Here is an 18,348-nt window from a genome sequence, read left to right on the forward strand (position 1 = left end):
AATCAGCATTAAACATAACCAACAAATAATCCTCATTATGCTATATTATCTTGAAATCCCTTTTGCTAACCTTGCCTTTAAGAGCCTTAGATGAAAACTTGTATATTACATAACACTTGACACAGCCATGCCTATAGGCACCACAAGATGGTTTACAAAATCTTAAATTATGTATATTGTAGGTTATTCACTCCATGAATAAACTATTAAATCAGTAGTTCAAACTTCAGCAGTTATGCAAATCTGTGACTGCAGTCTGTGCTGTAGCACTGAGGTGGCAAGTTGAGGATGACGGGTTCATGAAGTTTTGTCAAAAGCCAAACATCAAATCCACTAACACAAATACTTTTGAGAGTGTCTGGATGAAAAACTTTCTCAGTACTGCAATGCTCTTGGTAGACTTCAGACCAAAGATGTATTTAAAAATTACATGTATTCAATGAATTATTTGCTTATGTGATTGTTGCCAAATCAGTAGAGAGAAACATCATTGCAAACTTGAATGAATATTCATACAGCGCAAATAAACAATGAATACTCATCATGGCAAGCTGACAAAAATTATGCTAAAATTATGTTGAAATTGGTTTGGGAACAAATTCAAATTCATAGCCTGTTGGCAAATGCTTTGCTGAAAGAAAAAGAGCTACAATTGTCATAGAACCATTTGCATACTTCAAATGTTGCACTGAGTTATTTTATTTAGCCATAAGGACTCTCAGACTTTCAAGTCTGAAATCAACTCCCACAGGAAATAAACAGGTTTGGAAGATGCACTGATTAATTGCCTTTGGTTCCCAACATTAACCCTCTTAGCAAGACAGATGAACAAGCTGGCTCTACAGATTCCCTTATTTAAACACCATTACATATCCTTGGATAGCATTACTGGGAGTTACAAGATATTAATTTTCAATTCCTGTTGCAATAGGGAGCCTGAGCTGAACTTTCATTTTCTTTCCACATCAGCTGATCGTTAAGGTGGAAGTTTAGCACTCAGCCATCCTTATCCTGGCCTGACTTTTCCATACCTTTCAGTTCAAAAGTCCCTTCAGTCACTGGAGCCCATCAACCCCACCTGCTGTGCCTCTCAGCCAGACTGACTCACTCAGCACTTGTTTGGCTTTTCCATCAGCTGTCTGTTATTGCAAACATACCCAATTTTTCTTTGGTTTCATTGTGCCCCTTCCTTTATTATCTATTCTATCAAACCATTTCACTTTAAGCAGTCTACAAAGACAGCTGCATTGCTGGATGCCCAGTTTGCCTTGGAGGGATTTTTCTTCCTGAGACAGAAATTTTGTAGGAGGGAGCTGAAGATGTAATTTCTAGAGGTCTGTAAGTTCATGCTTTTATTAATAACACTGAATTTCTTCAGTTTTCAAATACACCACTTGCCTTACACTGCCAGAATCACTACTGAAAAACTAGAGAAGGTAAATAATTTTTCATTTGTGTGTTTTTAGACTGAAGGCAATTTTGAACCCACAAAAAGTGGCAACAAGATGCAAATATAAGTGTTTAACTGCCGTGGGACCCAATAAGTAATGACAATGTTGCTTTATTATGTAAGCTGAATGGCACCCACTTGTCACCATATCCCTGGATGTCCTGCCCACAACACCACTGTGACCCTTAAATAAGGGATTGTACTCTGCACTTAACTAAGAGACCATTTTGGAGACAAATTTTCAAGTATCCACAGCCATCACATAGTCAAAATCTGTTTCTTTTATCAAGACAATAATTTGCAAATAAAAGCAAGAGGCTGAAACACTGAACTCTATTATAATGACTTCACTTTACAAGATTTCCATAAATTCAGCAAAGCTCCAGCTAATTATCACAGACTTACAATGTGGAGATGAAGGCTGCTTGGAGGAAGAGCTTGTTAGAAAGGCAGTATGGAATGAAGGCAGGAGTTGAAAACCAGTCATGAAGCCAACATTTCAAGACTAATTAAAGCAAGAAAATTTTGTCTATAAAAAATCAACTCCACTACTGATACATTGAGAAGTAGCTGGGGGAATATTCCCAACTCATTATGACAGTTAAAATCTTATAGGTATTTGAAAACACAGCACAAATTTGATTGAATACTCACTAATCCTACCAGGACTTTACCCTTCTCTATCTTCTTGGCTCTGCCTTGTCTGGGATTGCAGCCCTGTAGCTTTGTGCTGTCTCCATTCACAAATGTGAGCAGTGGAGTATTGTAATGAACCTGGGCTTTTCTGAGTTTAAAAGCTGCTTGGGGAATTCACTGCAGGAAAAGGTCCAGGCAAATCCTCTTCACATTTGTACACCATCTGGAGACCTGTCACATGCATTTTTGAGCATAAGGTGGTAAATGCTGAAGGGCCTTTGTCCCATTAGATTTCAATTTACATGTCCTTGCTCTGTAAGTGTCTCTGGGCAGCATTGCTTCCAAGAAACATATCTGGAGGTCTCCAGCCTTTCTCTCAGGCACATTCATCCCACTGCCTGTCCCCAGCCTTGCACTCCATTGAAGGATGATTAAGGAGTGCACTATCTCTCTTTCACAGCATTGCACCCAGATCATGAGCGGCCCCACAACTCAGTGACCTATTCCCACTGAGTCATGACATGACCTTCTCATTTTTTCTCTGAAACAAATCCAACAGCAGCATTTAAAATTAAAAAAACTGTCACACACTGCAAAATAGAAGTCCTTACATATTTGCATTACCTAGAGTCTAATGGCTAATCTGTGCAGTAGCCTGTTGTGAACTTCATGGTCTCTGCTTTGACATCGGTAGATTCTGGATTTCTAATTTCAAAACAACAGCCTTTGATAAAATCCCGTCAGGCAAAACCAGCCACCTTTACTACCCCCTCTTTCAGGAATTTGGAGGTGACATTGTTTGCGGCATTATGAAATGGATTTGTCTGATGTGATTCTCTCAGCTGCATGTGGGCTGAACCCTTGCAGTGCTCATGCTGCTCATATGCTCTGTTGCTTTCCTTGGCTGATGACAGTGACTGGGATGCCAAGGTAAACTTCTTTTTCTGCTGTTTGGTATTGCTGCCAACATTGCAGAATACATCCCTTAGCCTTAAGCCAGTCTCAAATTATTTGTTTTCATCTCCTTTGGTACTCCCTGTAAACACAGACAATACCAGTCCCATGTCAGTAAAACCTACCTAGCTACCTGAAAAGTAGTAAACCCATCAGAATTAAAAACTGAGGCACCCTCTGTCATTCATGTTGACAGGTGCTGCTTGCAGACCCCGAGCAAGGGGCTGCTTTTCAGTCTCCAAGGTGTCCTCCTGGATTCTGGAGGGATTCAGTTTTCCTCAGATTTTAAGTTCTTACTCATACTTTCCAGGTGGGCTTGCTTTTTTTTTTTTTTTTTTTTTTTTTTTTTTTTTTTTTTTTTTTTTGTGGTGTTGTTTTGAGGTTTTTTCCCCTAGTTGCACTCTAGGTTCAGGGATTGCTGGAGACATCTGACAGAGGTGAGCTGTCTGAAATGTTTCAGTTGTACCTGAGCATTACACAGAGGAGCCATCCATCATTACCAGGTCAGGCATATTTGCCACTTGCTGCCCTGCTGATGGGACCACAGTTACAATGGATACTTTTTTTTCTACTGCAAATACATGGAAGGATTTGCAGGAAAGTTTCCTGTCTCCTTTTTTTTCCAGCAGGACAAAGTTAGCAGTATAACACTGATAAAGCCCCATTTATTTCCATTTAAAGAACGTTCTACCACTGTTTTTTCCTTACATTTGCAGCTACAGTCCTCTTTCTTGTCAATGGAGACAGATTCTCTGCACAGGAGCTTGAAGTTGGTGATGTCTTGAAAGGCAGAACAGCCTCTCCTCTTGACACCTGATGGAAAGAAGAGATTAATAAAAGTGATCTATGGAACATGCTTGTATAAGTGTATCTGAGGGGATATTCTTCATATTCTTCATTTATGCTCTGCTCTTTTATAAAGCAAATTCATTCACAAATGAGGAAGATTAGGTCGTTGAGGAACTATAAGTTTAATTTAATTTCCCCCAGTTTCTAGATAGGAATAGAAGACAGTGTTTTATTAGTAATGCTGAAACTCGAACTTAGTGCTGACCCTTACTGATGTCAGTCAGATCCTGAGACATGGGCTGAACACAGACACCACAAAACAAGGATGTTGTAGATGCAGCTAATCCTGCAATCCAAGGCACCTGCATCTACAAAGGGCTGCAAGGATGTGTGAACTGTCTTGTTGCATGATTTAAGCATGACCTGACACAAAAGCATGTCAGATTCCCAAGAATTTCAGATGCTGACTAGGGTAGGAGAGTAGGTTTATAGCACAAAGTTCCATCAAAACATTTCTTATTGTTGTGACTTCATGTGGAAGTAATATGTTAAGTTAGTTTTCAGTCACTCCCTTTTAATGTGGAGTTTCAGCACTAGAAAGAGCTATCAGGACAATCACTGTGCAATAACTTCCAAAGCCCACATCAAGAACCTTTCATAGTACATTACCCATGTTTAATAGGAAGGACACAGAGAGGAGGAAAACCAGAACATTGAAACATGTCTAAATCTTCAAGACTGTGTTAAATTAGAAATTCAAAGTTAAAAAAAAAAGTAAAAAAGGAAAAAGAAAAGAAAAGAAAAGAAAAGAAAAGAAAAGAAAAGAAAAGAAAAGAAAAGAAAAGAAAAGAAAAGAAAAGAAAAGAAAAGAAAAGAAAAGAAAAGAAAAGAAAAGAAAAGAAAAGAAAAGAGAGAAAAAAACCCCAAACAAATAAAAAAACCAAACTCAACCTAAATAGCTCTCTTTCATGCCATGGCTAGAATTGCCATTTATAACTTACCCTGTTAAATGTGACATCTAGAATCATAAAGAAAATAGCAATAAATCCCTTTAACTCCTAACAATTTGGCTATTGAAAGCCTGGTTTTCTATCAGGGTAAAAAGCTGAAAAATTTAGTGTATTCATACAAAGCCATCTACACTGTCACACCCTGGGGTTTCACTCCTGTTTTGAAATTATAAAATATTTTCCAATCACTGGGTTGAGGACTTCACGTGTGCTACTGGAGATTTCACTGGCCATGGTTCATTGTCTCTCAGGAGCGTGGAGCTCAGCTCTGGGTCCTCTAGCTGGTCTAATATAAAAGCAAAAGAAAAATTACTGCCTACAGTGCCAGGCAATAACAAGAAAGAGCAATAGTTGGCAGACATGACCGGTGGACAGACAGACTTAAGAAAACGTTTACATGCAGGCAGTTCATGAATATACCTGCTTTCTTTTGTGAGCCAAAATCTGTGTATTGAAGGAGCTGAACACACCAGCCTTTCCTGAGTTCTTAATTGCTACAGTTATGGAAGCAGAAGTAAAAACACTTGCATTTATGGAAGTTATCTTCTGCTGTCCCCCCTTTAAAGTGACGGAAGTACACAGTGAATAAATTCCCTTCTTCTACATGGTCAAGAGAAACACTGCCAGAAAACAAGCAAATCAACCCAAACCATACTGTGACTAACAAATTACATACAGAATGAATCTCTCCTGTCTTCAGGGATTGCCTGACAAGTATTCCTGATGTTACCCGAATTGGTGGATAGGCTCATGTCTGAGCTGGATGACCTACTTAATTCTGTGTCACTCACAATGATTTCCATGAATTAGGAGTATTCAAGACAATTTCTATTTTTTTGTTTACACCTTGTTGAATATGCAATTAATGAAGTGTCCTTTTGCCTACATTTTATAGACTGGTGGTACTGAGATCTCCTCATTGCCTTTACTACATTATGTATTAAGAATATATAAAATGCCTGATGGGTGCAGATTAACAATCTCACAGAGGTGGGATATGGATGCCACTATCTATAGCCCACCCTCCTCGTGCCCCTCCATCAATGAGAACTTTGTGAGAGATGCCAGAGGGTATGCAGCCCTGCTTGTTCTGTTTGACAGGTGTGTGTGCACCTGCAGACCCTGAATTTGACTACTGCCCTCCCCACTGGACCTGCTGACCATGTCTACCTCCATGAAATGCCACAGCAAAGAACACAGGTGCTCACCACCCACAGCCCAGAAAGGTGCTTTCATTTCTCCATTTTAATTCAGTCTCCTACCAGTGTCCCTGAGCCAGTACTTCATGGCATCCAGTAAGCCCAGTTACATATTTAGTTCATCTTCTGCCTCTGTGATTTGTGACCTCAGTCTTATGCCCCATCCATCTCCTCCTCTAATCTCCTGTGGCATGAGCCACAGCCTCTTTAGTCATTCCTTGTGAAGAAACCCCAACATCACATCCCTTTGATTGCTGCAGTTTTTCTTCTCTGTACCTTCTCTAAGACCATCATGCTCTTCTGGAGATGTGGCATTCCCAATACTTTTCCTGATGATGCCCAGAGCCTCATTGACTTTTCTGGCTGCTGTTTCACAACAGATCAGTGAGTTTAGAAGACAGTCAGCAATGGCTCCAATATATCTTTCCTGGGTTTTAGCTGCCTGGCCTGAGTTGCAACAGTATTTTAGGTTCCCTTATCATATCTTCTCTTTATACTCTTTCCAGTAATAGTCATGATCATTTGCAACTCCCTTCACATAAGCAGCAGCTCCAACTCTCTGATGATCTGCTGCCCTTCTCAAGACAACTGCTTCTGCTTCACGTATGTCCCTTTTGAAACAAAGTAATAAATATCCAAGGCAAGGAGAGCAAGATGTGGCATTTCTGCAATGCTTTCTATGTTGCACCGTGGAATTTCTGAAATATTTTGTCTATTGCACTCTTCATTTTCCTTTGTATACTCTAATTTCCCAATCTGAAATTTTATTTGGCATTGAAACTACGCGTTGTTTGACATACAAAATATAGCCTAAGCAGCTTCTTCATTTTATTAAAATTATTCCCATTTTCAAAGAAATTTCAGCTTATCCAGAAACTATGAAGTATTGTCTTATTCAGGTGTCACCAAATGATTACTTTTTTATAGAGTTTGACATTCTTCACAAGTATTTCTAAAGTATGGAACAACATGCTGCACTCTTTTACTCATTCACACTCGTCTTCCAAGCCAATCAAGATCTCAAGCAGGTCTATCAGGATGAGCTGCACATATGTCTATGTATTTCTACCTTGTTCTTTACCTGTAGAAGTGGTTTTGTAGATGGTAGGGCTTCTCACAAACACTGCACCACTCATCACAGCAGGTATCTCTTGAAATAATTATGTGCTGGAACAAGTACATGAAATTTATGAGTAGGTTTCAATAAATATTGCCCCAAGAAGCCCCAGCCTGGCCCAGCTACAATATGTATACCAAGACAGAGTAGGAATATGCAAAAGTGATTTTTAAAAAGGAAAGTTTGCCTAGCAGCAACTTTTGTATCTAAGAAAGTAAGGAGCATTTTTAAGGGCTAGGGATCCATATAAATTTTTGGAAGATGGAATTACAAAACCACACAGAATAATGTCAGGAGATTGAGAGAGAGGAGAATTTATTGGAGTCTTAGAAATCATGGTCTGTTGTGAACTTTAACTATTGTTTTCCAAGGAAGGTGGAAAGCAATAAAAGCATTGATAAATGCTAACCTGAAAAGCAGAAAAGTATGTCAAAGGTGTTTGGGGTTTTGCTGGAGTCTTTTTTGGTGCATTGGTTGGTTCTTTTTGGGTTTTTTTTTGTTCTTCTGTCAAGCTTTGTAATTTCTTATCATGTATATATGGTATATCACATATTTGTGAACTATATATTGTTTATTAGCATAAATGAAGCTCAGCATCCATATTTTTAATTATATATTCACAATCTAAATTTCATAAAAACTAAAAAAAGATATGCCAAGTCATTCTTTAGGCAGCAGTTTTGCAAGAGGTACTGAGTAAGAGAGATTTTCTATCTGCTTCAGGAGCAAACCAACCACATGGCATCACAGTGCTTTTTCTCCAAACTGACTTCCAGTCATCTGCTGCTCTTTTGTTTGAAGGAGTCTTTGAGTGGAGGCAATACTGATAGCCTTCTTCTAACTAAATAGCAATGGCCAAAAACAGAGGAACCCTCTAAAATTAGTTACCAGTCCAGTTAGTTGGACTTTTTTTTTGTTTGGGGACTGCTCTTTGATAAGCAGTTGGCTTTCCTTCCCTAGCTTGCCTGTAGCATTTTTAAACATCTGTTGCAATAAAGTCATATCATGGAGCACGCTGGGGATTGGCTTTAAACCCCACAATCTGTTAAAGAATGGTCTGTCCTATTACAGGCACAAAGGTATTTTAATTGATATTTTAGACTATTTTAGGAAGGTTTGGTGGTTTTTAATCAGTTTTCTGGGGAAGAACCAAAGAATGATGTGTATTTCTGCCAAGTATGGGCCTCTTAACCATGGACCAAATAGACACACAAATCAATGCCCTTGGCAGCTCTGTGAATGTTTGGAACCACATCTATCCACTTCCAAGGAAGCTACTTGTCTAAACTTTCATTCAGTGCCTTGAAAAAGCAAGGCAAATGGCACTGCTGAGTCTCAGTGATCTTCTGCTCATTTATCACATCTTCATTCTTAGAGAATAGACCAAGGCATGACATATGATGTTTGTTGAGATTGCAGCAGCTCGAGCACCATTAAGTGCTTTCTAATAGTGTGTCTAGGGTAGCTCCTGGGCTGTGTACCTTCCATCATCTCTCTGGCAAATGGCTGGCTTTGAAGGAAGGCTTACAAATTTTAAGACCTCTGACTACCACTCCACATTTTCCCTTCAGCTGGAGCAGCAGAACAGCTCTGGTAGGTAGGCTCATTTTGTTGCCACTGATGAGGAAGGCAGTTGTGGGCACTGGTGCAAATATTTCAGGAGGCAGAACTCAGACCCAGCTGTGATGGATTCCTCAGAGTAGAGTCTGTGTTGCTGTCTCCTAAAAACTTCTCTGCTGTAGATTTGGACATATGGAACAACAGATTGGTGGACAGGGAAGCTGGTTAAGTCAGTCTGTAAATTTACTCACAATAAATCAAATCAATCCTCCTATGATTAACATACTTACAGTTGAAAGGTCTACTTTCAAGTGAAATGTCACTGTTTTGTGGTCTTTGGACAGATTGTTATATGGGAATGTTTTTGCAGGCTGCCAGTAACCTACTGTCATTACTGCTGAGCATTCTGTCTAGGTGATGTGTAGCATATTTTCTCTTTAAAGTGCTCTGTGGTTGTAGGTCAACGTGTTAAAAGATGCCACCTTTCTTGAGAAAAACAAATGAACAAAAAGTAAAAAAATGGCTTTCAGCAGTGCAAAAATATTTAGCTTCATAATGCTATGAAGAAGACCAAAGCCCAGAACAAGATTTGCTGATGTAGTTTCCAGGACACCAAGATGTGACTAATTCATCTCTCAAACATATTTCCTCTTACCTCTTAATGTTGGAATTATGCCTACACTGATCTTTACAGGAAATTTTAGGACCATGTATCAAGCAGTAATCATCCAGCTCTTAATAGTATCAAATGTACATTTAAAGCAAATGAGCAACATCAAACTCTTTCTAAATAAGTTTAAGAGTTTAAAAAGTCTAATAAAAAAATACCTATCTTTGCCACTAATGCAAAGCCAAAATGAACAGAGCACAGATTTTGACTAATAAAAAAATAATAAATCTTTCAGGATTCCTTTTATAATTTTTTCCATTTGGGCTATTGTCTTCTATATCTCCTTGTAGCATTATCATCTTGTTTGGAAATTGAAATTCAAAACAATAAATAGGCACCATTCTAGAGCTGCAATGACCAAGCAAATAACCTGACTAGTGAGAAAGGCAAATTAGGTGTGGTCTAAAATGTGATGCAATGAACTGTCTCATGTGCATGTGCATCTGTGCCATGGAGCCACGACAAGTTACATGCTGCTGTAAATTTAAGGGTCATTTCTCTTATGGCAGCAGAGTGGTGCAATTGATTAAAAGCACCTGTCTCTGCTTGCCACTGTTGCTATGATCTCACTTTCACATGAAGCAGCAGCAGGCACAAAGCCTTATATATTTAATATTCTTATATATATTTAATATTTATTTTAATATATTATAATATTTATTCATTTATTACTCTTAATATCATGCTGGGTTGGTGCACACCAAACAATGCACAGGCCTTTTCTGATTAGAGGGAATTACTGGGAGCTGAGTAAAAGTAGGACATGTAAAGTGTAGGTTAAAAGGAATGAGGAAAAAAGTGAAGAAATGTTTTTTATGTATTTATGCAATTTGGTGCATATTTGCTGTCATGCAAGATGGACAAGGATACACTTTTCATATGTATTACAGCAGACAGAATACAAATGGTCTGCTACATTCATAAAGCCAACATATAATGCTGATTTCCTTTCATCTCAAATCATGACTTTTTAAAAATCAAGGATCCGGGCTCTCACTGAAAAATTCAAAGCTGTCATTGAATATGGTACATTGGAAAACAGAGAACCATGCAGGGTCACAGTTCCTTCCCAGCATGGCTGCGTATTTGAAGTCGTTATGAAACATATTTGCAGATGCAGAGGAGCATAACTGCAGGGTGTTTGAAAATAATAGAAGCCTTCAAAATAATGATCAGAGGAATTAGATATAATTATACCTGAAAAGCATCCAGAGATATGGAAACCTTGTTATCTGTCTAGTTCAACTCATACATAAGAAGCAGCCTACCCAGGTCCTGGGTGGATGTCCTGAGAGGCAGAAAGCAAGAGGACTTCCCTCAGAACACACAGCAACTACAACATCTGAAGATTTGGGTCTCTGTATGCAGCCTACAAGCTGCTGACAGAGACCTTCTTAAACTACACAGGACAGGAAAGAAGTGCCTGGAGTCAGGAATTCTCCACTGATCCACAAAGCAGAGAGAACGTGGCTAGCATAATATCCAGCAGCAACTGGAATATCTTTTTTATTAACGATGGAAGCTGCTGTTGGAATAATGTGTTTCAAAATTGAAACTGCCTGATTATATTATGAATAGGCCCCATGCTACCTACCATTTGGTTATCTATACATATGTTTTTCTAAAATGAAATAGTCAGTCTTGGAAAGATTATGCTGCACTTTGAGCAGTTTACCTTTCAGCAGAGATTACAGAAAATAATTTGTGGAGTCCACAGATACTGTGTATTACACAGTGCATAAGACAAAGAAATGGATACCATTTAAATCAACAAAGGAAAATGTGGAGAGCTGATCTGGAGCTAACAAGAGTTTATTTTCTTTTACAGTATCTATTCCAAATTGAAGACAAGGGAAGAGGCAAAGTGATAATTTTGAGGTATTAAATAACTGAGTGATGTGTGAAATAGACTAAAAACCCTTCTAAATCTAAACTTTTAGTATTACTTGTAATCCTCTAGTGTTCTAACCTGTGTATCTGTGTGAAGAATAGAGAGCAAGTGTAGATATTAACACCACTTCCTAGGAATACTAATGGTGTGGAAGGAAAGCAGGGGACACAAGATGATGGACAGATTCCTTTCTCTGAGGGGGGACAATGAGGTGCATGATGTGATTGGAGGGAGCCTGTGCAAGGTTGTCCTTTCAGATATCCTGACATCAGAGCTGTAGGACAGAACAGTAAGACCACAGTGGCTTTTCACAGCAAGCAAGTTTTCAGATAACTTCTCTGGAGTATTTGCAAGGATTCAGGTTCACATACCCAAGAGCCAGCTGGGAAGTATATTGTGAGTTTCCTCCTTTTTTTTTTTTGAACATAAGGGTCTTCTGCTGAGGGTCCTGGAGAAAGCTTTGTGAAAAGTAGCTACATACAGCCTTAGGTTGCCCTACAAAACAAACTTTTGTCCTTTTTTTCTCAGAAGTGACTCCTCTCCTCAGCAGCGCACAATCTGGGAGCATTTAAATCAGACAGTGGAACTCAGGGAACAAACTGCTTTTTGTGCCCTGATCATTCAGATTGTGAGAATGAGAATCACTTCTGGGAACCAAGGCTTCCTCTTTGTATGTAAAGCCTGACTTTCAGACCTAGGTTTTAATCATAAGCGCGACATAAGCCTGAAAATAATTAATTGGCCATTTTGCAGTTGCAAGCTGCAGTTCTGGATAAAAGTGATATATCACTTGGAGATCAAATATAAATGTGAAATTGGCTTGAATGACTTCATCTTGTGCAGTGGTGTGTTGAGACTACAGACATCAATGACTACAGAATGGCCAGAAATTATAAACTCAATTTAAAAATTGCCTCAAAGTAGGAAAACTTCAGGGTAAAATAGGTCTAACCTCCTGATGCTACAGGTGGTTCACTGGCAGGACTATTTAAGTTGGTTTTCTTATGTTTACGTTGGCATTTAAGAACTTTAGGCAGTTGTACACAAAATGCCTTCTCAAGAAAGGTGTTATTGCAGCTGCAAGGTCAGGGCAGTCTAAGCCAACCACAGCCAGAATGCCCTGTCACCCTTAGCTTGTACCACCGTGCCAATGTGTTGATCTACGTGTGCAACTGCCTGGGAGCCTGATTTCCACCAAGTGGGAAATTGCATGATTTTACAGGAAAAAAACCCTTCTGGATAGAAAACAACAACAAAAGTTAATCTCTGTGGAACAGAAGGGGAGGTTATGAGTATTTGATCAGAATAAAGGGAGTTCACAGCACTGTCCATGGTTTTTATGTTTTCCATGCTTATATCTTCATACCCATATATTCTGGGTTGTGACACCCGGCCTCGAAAGTTTTGCTCATGGTGCCTGTGATGGAAAGAGACAAGAAGAACTAAAAAGAGATGGGTAAAAGACAGAAGACACTCCAGACAGCAGCACTAGTGCTAGGCTGAAACTTATTAACTCCTCCCTTCTTTACAAATTGGGACTGTCATAACACTTTGCTGTCACCACAGGGCAAGGGTAAAAAGCCAAATGAAGAGGTCGAGCACTGCAACTGCCCACATTAACAACCAGAGCATGTAGATGGTCTCCTTCCCTTGTCAGATACCAGGCAAGAAATGAAATTTCAAGGGTCTGATGTGCAAAAATTCCAAGGTCGCTCAACCCGAGGAGGGTAAATGATAATAAGCTTCACTATAAATAGCAGCCTCAGTGACCTGCTGTTGCAATTCTGGGTGAGTTATCAGTGATGCATTTTCAAGTATTCACCATTAAGAAGAATATGCATCATATTGAACGTCAGACTGTAGGAGGTTGTAGCTCTTTTCCTTCTTTAGCAAAGGGATGAGACATATGCCATCAAGCTGCAGCCACTACGAGGCATCTAGTTTAAGGTAGTTATTCAAGTTTCCCATGTAATAAAGTGGGATTTATCTTAGTAACAAATTAATTGACTTCTGGAGGAGCCTATTTTCTTTCCAGTTAACTATGAAGGGAGCTTAAACAGCTGTGTTTAACAAGGATCTGTATCTTAGAATGGTAAAGTGTGAATTCCATGATTGTGTTTCGTGATATCCAGTGCCAGTGAAGTCACTAGGCATGATGTCATATCTTACCCTACAGGGTTAATAAAATGAAGGGTGATGCTTGTCCTAGATAGAGACATCTAAAAAACAAATGTTGCTAAATTCATGCAGAGAGAAAAGGACAAAATTATGGCCAACACCGGGCAAACACAAAGATGTTCAAGTGAGCGTGGAAAGCACCACTGAGTGTCACTGCCACAAGTATGGGCTCTCTTCGTCTATTGAGTACAAATTTTCCACCTCAGCAAGAACAATTGTTTCAGTGTAAATATTCCTAACTTTTTACAGTACAGGCAAGAAGAAGCTGATAAATGTGATTATTAATCCTTTGTCAGTCTATATCAGTTTAAATAAACTATTCAAGTTGGGCATATTTTCTACTGGGTTTTCGGTGATACTGAAGGAACATGAACCTGCATTGTTTAATATCAATTTACTGCTAAACAAAGTCTCTTCTGACTTCAGTGTGGCTCATGAATAGCAAGTTAATCAAATTTGGAACTGTTTGTTTTGTCTTTAAAATGATTTAATCAGACATACTTCATTTAGAAAATAATTTAATAAGAGAGGCAAAGTAACAGTTAACACTGCTTCTGTGTTGAAGCAGATTGTTTAGATGAACTGGCTTATGAATCCAATATGCAGTATATAAAAATGCAGGCCTATCACCCTGCTCTTTTTGGATCAATAACCTCAACAAGTTCCTAATAACATGTTTCATATAAAGAATTCAGATATAAGTTTCTCTATCATTCTGTTTTGTGAAAATAAATGTTTGCATTCAGTAAACAATTTTAATATACAATGTATCAAAAAGTCAGTATGGGTCAGATTAATAAAAATTCACAAAATCTGTATCATTGATCTCACAGGAGCTACTCCAGCTCATTCTTGTGATGGATGCATCCCCAGACTGCATTGCAGAAGAGGAAAAAATGAAACATGAAAATTATTCTCTGTGGAGAAATGACTAGATTAGCAAAGGAATGAGTAATGACTTGTCAGCACTTACTCCATAAAGAAGTTTACTCCTGTTCATGGAGCAGGACAAAAATGCCTGGCCACTCTGGTAATGTCACAGAAGAAAGGAGAGAGATGCTAAGAAGATTCAGGTTTTGGAATAAGTGTTGTCATCACTTTCTAAAATGTATGCTTTAAGAAGTCCATTACAATTACAACAGCAAAACTGAAAATAATGAAGAAAAATCATTGCCTGTACCATTGAAATTATTCATTGCTCCTAAGCAAAAACCTTCATGTTTCAGCAGGCACCAAGAAAGGACTTAGTTGGGACGTAATGAAGTCTCTTTCATTCAGTTGATAATTTCATTACATAATTTAGGATTCCATTTATCTGTCTTCAGCTGAGAGATGTAAACTCTTGTTGGGTATCCAAACAGGAACTCTATGATGAGTCAATCAGGCACAAAAGGAAGACTTTACTAAAATGTGTAATTGGATCTCTTCTAGATATCAGATGATGTTTGCATGAGGAATCACCACTCAGCTCTCACAATTTTCCTACCAGCACTCCTGTGCTAACCTCACCTTCCCTGGCCTCTCTTCTCATGTTCAGCATCATATCATGCTCGTCACCCTGTCAAAAAATGCCCACAGCTCTGCAAACTCTCCCCCACATCTCACTGACTCTGCCCTTCTTCATTCAGATCTACCAGTGTCCTGTGTTCTGTCAGACTCTCATACTCAAGGAAGCACAAACTACGATGCATCCCTGCTAAAGATGTGCTTTTTAGGTGGTGTTTTTGAAAATTCATAACGCTGACAGGCAATGGCACTATGTACAGCTGACAGGATAGTGGCTTTTGGCTCCACCTCTCTATACAGAGACATAAAGAGGGCTGCAGTGGGGCAAGCCAAGCATCTGTTTACTCTGGGGCCCTCAATCCAGCAGCAGACAACAGCAAACATACACAGAAGAGGCTATAAAGTAAGATAACATACAAAAATGGCAGTATTTTCTTAAAATTTTTCTCATAGTTGTAACCATGTAAATAAGATTTTTGACACACAGGTTTTAGTTGTGGCATCAAATTGATTGGTAGCCATGTGCCTGTTGCATCCCTGCATTTTCTTTGCTCTGGGTGTGCCCAGGGCAGGATGTAGTCACCATGGGACAAACAGCTTCTCTAAACTTTGTCTGGGAAACAGGGAGAAGGAGGTAGGCTGTGATAAAACCTTATATAAAAATATCCCCAAAGAGACCCAAAGCTGAGGAGAAGGAGATCCCTGGTCATCGTCACATTGCTCACAGCAAACATATCAGGACACTCATTATTTGTTGCAATCCCACTCCACCTTTTATGAGGGAAACTCAACTCCTTGACCTTGAACCTGAGAGAGCCCTTGGAAGGCTCTTCAGAGCATCAGAGAAAAGAAGGTGATATCAATATATCTTCTTGTAAACAATTTTAACTGTATTACTCTTGAGGTTTCTCTATATTAAATTTGGACTTAGAGTGCATTTTATTGTAAATGCACTAGTAATTTGGACTATTAGGCTGTTAAAATATTAGTAGAGCTGATTTTAAATTATTCCTTTATGCCAATAACAAGGCTTGGAGTGTAAATGGATTCTGAGTGCAAGCATATCCAACTAAATTGCCATCCCTCTAGGGACTTTCTGAACCAGAACAGGTGTCTCTGGAGTTAGTAGCCATGAATGGCTTGTTCCTACCATGGCTTTTTCCAGTCACTTTTTAGACCAATGCAGATCACTTCTCTTGCAAAGCTGGACACACATTATATGCTATCTCACAGGAACTGGCGAGCTGAAGAAGGGCTTTGGGGGATATGTATTTTGTAAAATGTATTTTGCTGTGCTTCATATTATATACCATCATTTTCCTAATGTCCAAAACTCTTTGTCTCTGCTGTTCTTCAGCTGTGTGGTAGGTACCAGCACCTACCACTGGTAGTTGAAGTGCTCTTCCTTCTGTGCCTTGTAGGCAGCACTTTGGCTCAACATGTAGAAGTGAAGAGGTCAGCTTTGAACACAATCTGGAATTCCTAAAGGAGGGAACAATATTTGAGATATCTGGCCTTGATGTTCACCCTTGGCTGACAGGAACTACAGAACAGCACACAAATAATCTGTTACATCAGCTAAACCCAAGAAACAAACCAGTTCAGGACTCACTGGGGACTCTTTCCCGTATTTGTACGCTGCAAGAGAGTTTTACATCCACAGGTTTGTTTGCTCATGATATTATTTCTTCCTCCACTTATAAATGAGACAGACATGACTCTGCTGTTAGAAAATCCAAACATGAATTGTGACTTCAGTAATTTGCCACTGAGCTGTGCCTCTGCCCTGAGCAGTACGTATGTACTCTCAAAGGCAGTGAATGAAATAAAACTGCCACAAAAACTTGTCTGCAGTTCTTTCTGAAAGAAGAACTGGGAACTTCTCTTCCTGTACAGCAAGCAGCAGGGGCAGAGACCCAGGACACTTCATCAAAAGCATTAAGAAAATGTCTATTTTCCCTGGGAGGAATAATGTGATTTTCTGAAAACTCCACTCTGTTCATTAGTGGAAAAAACAAAACCAACACCAGCTTTAACAATTACTGGAAGATGTTTGCATTCTGGTTGTACTGACTTAGACCTTAAAGGAACATTATTTATATAACAGCTCATCATTCCCCATCCTCTGCAATGTTTGGTGAATCATGGCTTATGTCCCTTGCTCTGTTTTCCACTATATATACTCCCTTTCTTCCATTATTTGCTCTAGGCTGCCCATTCATTATGGCAATGATTCACTCTTAGTATGGGTAGCAACAGACACAGTGGTGAAAGATGTTTTGGCACTGCTAGCAGTTATCATTATGCAAAAAATACCAGTGCTTAGTTAATCTTGTTCAAAATAACAACAATCAACAGAAGGCCAATATTAACTTTTCTGTTTTGGGGAGGCAGAAATGTTACAATGTGTGTCCTTATTTCAGGAAAACACCCTTATTCTGGACATCTTGTGCCCAAAGTGTCTAAAGTGGAAGGTAAAATTGAAAAACGAACTGTTGGAACTGTTTCTTAACAGGAAAAATGTAATATAGCTCTTCTGGGAAATAATATTGTGCTTGCACCTCCTGTGGACAGGTGATCCAGAATGGCTTTACAATTGCTAATAGTACAAAAATTCTCATTTGCACTACAGGTTGGTAAGCAATCAAAGCATCATGGTCATGTTGCCAGGAAGGGACTCTAAAAATTATTGATTCCACTATGTCATTCAAAGCATAAGTATGAGCAACTCCTTTTCAGATCAGCTATGGCTTTGCTAGGCCACTTCTTGAAAATCTTCAAGGTTTCCCATGTTCCCAGGCAAGCAGTTCCTGTGCTGCACTGACCTCTTAGTGGGAAAGCTTTTCCTCAAATTCCATCTGAAGTTTCCAACATACAACTGGTGCCCTTTGCACCCTGCTGCATCACCTGTGACTGCTATGCAGAATTTGTCTCCTCATCTTTGTGACCTTCCCTGAAGTACTGTTGGCAGCTATTACATGGCTCCTTATTTTCTTCTTCTGCAGACTACAAAAGCTCGATTCCTTCCAACTGCAAACCCCTGACCAGCCCAGATAGTGAAAGGCTGTCAGCACCATTGCTTTGTTTGGTTCTCCTAAATGAATGAAATTACCTTAATTACCTTCTAGTGAATCCTAGAGGAGAAAAACAACAACCACCAAAAAAAAAAAAAAAAAAAAAAAAAAAAAAAAAAAAAAAAGAAAAAAAAGCAAACAGAAATTCCTACCCAACCAGAAAGCAAAACTTTAAAATATTTTTAATCTCTTACACAAAATCAGAGGAATTTCTTGTTTTCACATGAAAACCAAGTTATGCTGTACTTTTAGCCATCTCTGTACAAACAAGAACCTTCACAGTACTGTCTCCTCTAATAACTGAAACTGCAGTT

This window comes from Molothrus ater, chromosome 1, assembly GCF_012460135.2.
Source record: "Molothrus ater isolate BHLD 08-10-18 breed brown headed cowbird chromosome 1, BPBGC_Mater_1.1, whole genome shotgun sequence".
NCBI lineage: Eukaryota > Metazoa > Chordata > Aves > Passeriformes > Icteridae > Molothrus > Molothrus ater.